Source organism: Telopea speciosissima, chromosome 8 (assembly GCF_018873765.1).
Source record: "Telopea speciosissima isolate NSW1024214 ecotype Mountain lineage chromosome 8, Tspe_v1, whole genome shotgun sequence".
Lineage (NCBI taxonomy): Eukaryota > Viridiplantae > Streptophyta > Magnoliopsida > Proteales > Proteaceae > Telopea > Telopea speciosissima.
The window spans coordinates 57,578,503-57,584,814 of NC_057923.1; positions in this window are offsets into that span (position 1 = coordinate 57,578,503).

Consider the following 6,312-nt stretch of genomic DNA (forward strand, 5'->3'; position numbering starts at 1 on the left):
AGGTCATATCCCCTTCTCTCTCTCCTTTTCTATCCATGTTTCTGGAATTTTCAGCAATTGTCAAAGCCTACGTGGGGTGGTTCTGTGATGGTCCGAAACTGCAAAGTTGGATTGGATTTCTGCCTTAAGTTCCTCATCTATTACTGTTGATATTTCTCTAATTATCTAAAGTGTGGAAAGGGGGGGGGGACTTTAATTGGATACAAAGACCGACGTCCATTCCCTTATGATCTTGAACTTTCAGAGAATTAAGATTGGGTTTGAACATGCAACTCGGAGTGGATAATGTCAAACCCAAGACTGTGTTGGCTTGGCTTGGCCATTGGCTATGCCCATTCAAGCAGTGTTGATCCCAGTTGTCTCTAAACCTGCCCAACTTGTAGTTTCAAGTCTCTGAATCAACTACAGGAGTCGGTCATAAAAAAAGAGGGTTAAACAAGGGGAAGGATTTTTAGTTTGGGTTATGTGTTGGGATGGAGGAGCATTACGAGCCATTGAAGGAACTTGGGTCTGGGAATTTGGGGTTATGAGGCTAGTTATGTTAGAGTTTGCATAGTAAGGGTATTTTAGGAACTAGTTTACTAACTAGTTGCCTTGTATTGTAATTTCCATTTTTTACCTTTTACCTCCCCAGGAAGGTGTATGTAGTTTTTTAACTTTTTTTCATATTATTAATGAAGTAATATAGGTGTGGAGGAGACATCTCTCCAGCACACAGCTTTCCACCGAATTCTCTTCCTCTCCATTTCCTTCTTCTTCTTCTTCTCCTTCTTCTCTCATCTTCTTTCTTCTTCCTTACTTACATCCATTAACTAAATCCAACTTGGTATCAGAGCTCTACGATTTGAGAGTCATTTTCCTTTTCTTGTTTCCCTATTTCCTCTCTTTGAAATCCTAGGGCACAAAGGATTCCAAGGAGAAGGTTTCTATGTGAATCGGTTGAAGTAATATGAAATCGACCTTGTATAAAGCCTACATGAAGATTTAAAGTTCTCATTTGAGCTTTTTTGAAGTCTACATGAAGTTTTTAAGCCCCTAGAGTTACCGCCAGCTTCTAGTTGCAGTGCCTCTCTCTCTCTCGGCAAGTATTTGAGCTGTGGTATAGCTCATTAGAATCGCCCATGGGTTCTCTTCATTTCCCATATGGTCTCCTTGGTTGAAAGAAGGAGCTGTTAGTGCACAACTCTTCTTCGTGTTGACTTCCAGGTACAGCCAGATTCGATTTTTTTTCTCTTTGTTTGCATTTCGAATACAATGTATGGTGCCTTTCAGCTATGAAATTGTTGTGGAATGCCTCATATGGTTGTTTGAGTTGTTAAGAGATGTTGTTACCCTTCGAAGGGTTTGTCTGAGTGAAGTTCTTCACATTTGGAGCTTGTTTTTATTTGCTGGAATTTTCTTTTGAAGTTAGACTGTGTATTTGGGTTGAGTGAGATCTCCCCATTTGATTTGGATATTGTTTTTTCGAATTGGGACTGCTTGGCATTAGTGAGGGACGTTGTTTGAGCTTCTCTAGTGGTATGTGATGAAGCTATAGTTTCAAGAACGTTGTGATGTTGAACTTCTTTGAGATGTTTGCCTTGTTTGGTTGTTGGACTATGTTCACTAGTGTTTGGAAACCTTTTTTGGGTTGAGAATATACTCCCCATTTGACTTTGGGTATTACCCCCATCTTCCAAGTGTGTTTCTTCAGCCTGTCTGGATCAATGAATCGACAGAGATTGTTTGGAGCAGTCTTACCTAAAAAGATCTGTCTCTATTTGGGAGTACTCCCCATTGGGTTTGGGTATCATCCCCACTTTTTCGTGTATTCCTACATTATGTCAGCTATTGGAGGAAGAGGCAAGGTTCCACCCTAAGGAAATGACAGGGATAGATTCAGTTGTGATCACTGTGGAAATTTGGACACACTAGAGAGAGATGTTGGATACTTTATGGCTGTCCCCCTAGTATGCAAGACAGCAGGAGAGGGGGGAGCCAGAGCACGTACTTTGTTCACTAAGGTTGCACCTATAGGATCTCTATATGGACTACAGATAGACACCACTCTCACTCAGGATGATATTGTAGCATTTCCCAAGGTTTTGTCATATTTGGGCAGCTCTACTTCTACACCTGCAGTGCCAGATTCTCCAGCTTCCACTTTACAAGCCTCTACATCTGCCCCTTCCACTACCTCTACGTGCGACTCTGGATACACTGACCATATGACTGGCATATCTCAATGTTATGACTCCTACTCTATCTGTTCTGGAAAGGAAAAGGTTAGGGTTAATGATGGTTCCCTTTCTTCTATTTCTAGTGAGGGTGGTGTCCGTGTCACTTCTTTTATCTCCCTTGATTTTGTTCTTCATGCTCCTCAGTTTAACACTAACCTCTTATTTGTGAGCCACCGAACCAAATCCTTGAATTGTGGTGTTACACTTTTTTCCCATCTCATTGTGTTTTTCAGGATCTGGTGACAAAGAGGATTATTGGCAGTGGACGGGAGGAAAAAGCGCTCTACCTTCTTGATCTAGGATCATCACCCCTACCTACTGCTCAGTCCTATGCATATGGGCATAGTGACAATAGTACCGTTGACTCTGTAATGTTGTGGCATCAACGTTTGGGCCACATTTGTTTTCTTCCATTCCTCCTTCCCATGAATTTCAATGTAAACCATGTCTATTTGCTAAATATTGTCGTTCTTCTTATCCTTACAATGGCAATAGATCCACTGTTCCCTTCCATATTATGCATACTGATGTTTGGGGACCTTCTCCCATTGCATCTTTATTTGGTTACCATTATTTCGTTTCATTTGTTAATGATTATTCTCGATCCACTTGGACCTATTTGATGAAGCATAAAATTGATGTCTGTGATGCCTTTAAAAGTTTCTATCAGATGGTTCTTACTTAGTTTGAAACTAAAATCAAAATTATTCGTTCTATTAAGGAGGGGAGTACATGTATGGTGGCCTCCAAATTTTTTTCACTGATAATGACATTATCTATCAGGTAGCTTATGTTGATAGACCCCAATAAAATGGGGTAGCTGAGAGGAAAAATCGCCATTTATTGGAGGTCAGTAGGAGTCTTTTATTTGGCATGCATGTTCCTAAAACCTTTTGGTCCGAAGCTCCTCACTGATGCCTTTTTAATCAACCGCATGCCCACTAAACTTCTTAGCTCCAAATCCCTTTTGGAAACATTGTCTCCCCAAACTTCTGCTTTCTCTCAGTTATTGGTGAAGCCTGATTTCGATCTAGAAAGTGCAGTTGGGATGTTCGGAGGGCCTTTTTTAGCCTCAAATCGACCTTGGATGGCCTAAAAAGGGCGTATGTCACCGCTAGGGGCAGTGAGTTGTGTTGGGCTCATCAAGACCTTCGAATCGATATGTTTTGAGACATATGTTATGTTTTGGTCCAACCTTGTCCGGTTTGGCATTTTTTTGGTTCTGGGGGCATTTCTGTACTTTCTTGGGCTAGGGCTTCTCTATATAATGTTCTTATCTCTGGGAGGGCTGTGTGAGAGGTTTTGTAACATTTCCAAAAGATAGTGAAATCTATTTTATTACTCGGCCGTGGACGTAGCTTCCCATCTTAGGGGTGAACCACGGAAATCCCTAGTGTTGTGTGTCTTCTCTGTTTTTCATTTTTTTCTGCAAATCGCCATTCTGGGCGCTGTTTTCTTAACAACTGGTATCAGAGCTCTGATTCAGGAAGCAGATCGAAGGTTTTTCGTGTTTGGCTTGAGTGGGAGCGATGGCAGAAGATGGAAAGGCAAGGATTGAGAAGTTCAACGGTCAAAACTTTTAGTGGTGGAAGATGTAGATGGAAGACCTTTTTCAGAAGGATTTGTATCTACCACTGGAAGGGAAGAAACCAGAGGAGATGAAGGAAGAAGATTGGAAGCTTCTTGATCGGAAAGCGTTAGCTACGGTGAGGCTGTCGCTCACGTTGCAGGTGGTCTTCAACATTACAAAGGATACAACTACTGCTGGAGTGATGTCCGCCCTAGCTAAGTTATATGAAAAACCCTCTGCTTCTAACAAAGTATTTCTTATGAAGAAATTGTTTAATATGACTATGTCTGATTCTGAATCTGTTGTTGACCATTTGAATGAGTTTAATATGGTCACTAGTCAATTGCAATTTGTTGATGTTACTTTTGATGATGAGCTTAGGACTTTACTATTCTTGTGTTCTCTGCCAAAAAGTTTAAACAACTTGGTTATGGCAGTGAGTAATACTATCACTGGAAATTTAGTTTTCAATGATGTTATTAGTTGCATACTGAGTGATGAGATGCACAGAAAGAGTTCTGAGGCAACCTCATCAGCTACTACACTGTCAGTAGTTTCAAGAGGCAGACAACAAGAAAAAGGAAGTGGCTCGAGTGGGAGAAAGTCCCAATCTAGAGGAAGATCACAGTCGAAAGGAAGAGAATAAGGGGGAAATGACGGAATGATAAATGGGAAGTGTTGGACCTGCGGTAAGATGGGTCACATGAAAGAGGATTGCTGGAAAGGGAAGAACAAGGATGAAAAGGGTAAGCAATCAAATGAAGTAGAAGCAAACTTAGTTTCTACGAATGATCAGGTATACAGTGATTTATGTTTATCTGCATCAGCAGATGTTATGGTTTATTGACTCTGGAGCATCCTTTCATTGTACTTCGCATAAGCATTACTTTTGTGATTATGTTCATGGTGATTTTGGACATGTTACTGTGGGAAATGGACAAGTGTGCAAGATTGCAGGTAAAGGGACAATTTCTCTAAAATTGTCAAATGGCGGACACTTGAAATTGAGACAAGCACGACATGTCCCTGATTTGAAGAAGAACCTCAGCTCAACAAGCAAGTTGGATGGTGAAGGGTATAGTATTGGCTTTGGTAATGGCCAATGGAAAATTATAAGGGGGTCTCTGATTGTGGCCAAGGGTAATTTGCATGGTACTTTGTATATGTTTACTGGAACTAACGACCACACTGTTTCAGTAGCTTCTGCAGATGAGAGTACCACACTCTGGCATCACAGACTTGGACACTTGAATGAGACAAGCATGAAGAAGCTTCACTCAAGAAATTTATTACCTGACTTGAAGAATGTTGACTTTGAGTTCTGTGAAGACTGTGTGTACGGAAAACAAAAGAGAATAGTTTCCACAAAGGAGGAAAAGAAAGAAAAGTAAAGAGGTTGGAGCTTGTTCACTCAAACGTTTGGGGACTAGCTCAAGTGAAATCTTTTGGTGGTAAATCTTAATTTGTTTCGTTTATAGATGATGCAACCAGAAAAACATAGATTTATGCTATGAAAAATAAATCTGATGTTTTTTATATTTTCAAGAAGTGGAAAGTTCTTGCAGAATCTGAAACAGGTAACAAAGTTAAGTGTCTTAAGAGTAATTTATTCCTCAAACATGGAATAATACTTTCCCCCAAGAAAATAAGAAAATCGAATTTTTGGGCCTTATCAAAATCAAGGATTTTCCTATTGTTCTTCGTGATAAACAACACCTACAGCAGTTTCTCGGAATCCTTAACTATGGGCGTAATTACATTAAAGACCTTTCTACAAAAGAACAAAGTCTTTTACTTAAATTACGAAAAGACACTGTCTTCACCTGGACCAAATCTGACACATAGACGGTTCAATCCATCCAGGCCGAGATTACCAAATCTTGCCCCACAGTGTACTTCCCTCTTGCTGGCGATCTTCTCATTCTTGAAACTGATGCTAGCAACGAACATTGGGGCTGTGTGTTAAAAGCACGACCTCTCATGACAATGGTGGAGAATACAGTGAAGGAGGATTCCAAGAGTTTTGTGCTCTTAATGGAATCAGAAGATTGGAAATAATTCCAAGACCACAAGAAAATGGTGTTGCAGAAAGAATGAGAACAATTTTGGAGCGTGCAAGGAGTATGAGGATTCATTCGGGAATGCCACTACAGTTCTAGGCAACAGCTGCTGACGCAGCAGTGTTCTTGATAAATAGAAGCCCATCTAGTGCATTGGATGGAAGGATTCCAGAGGAGGCATGGACTGGAAAATAGGTGAATTATTCCTTTCTGAAAACTTTTGGTTGCATAGCCTATGCTCTTATTAATAAAGAAAATAGGCAGAAATTAGATTCTAAATCTGTCAAGTGCGCTTTCATTGGATATGGTGGAGATGAATTTGGTTATCGTTTATAAGATTATGAACATAACAAAATTATCAGGAGTAGAGATGTCGTATTCAATGAAAATTGCATGTATACAGATAGGCAGCAACAAAAGGGAAAGGATGAAACAGAGTTTTGGGAACTCGTTGAAATTGAAA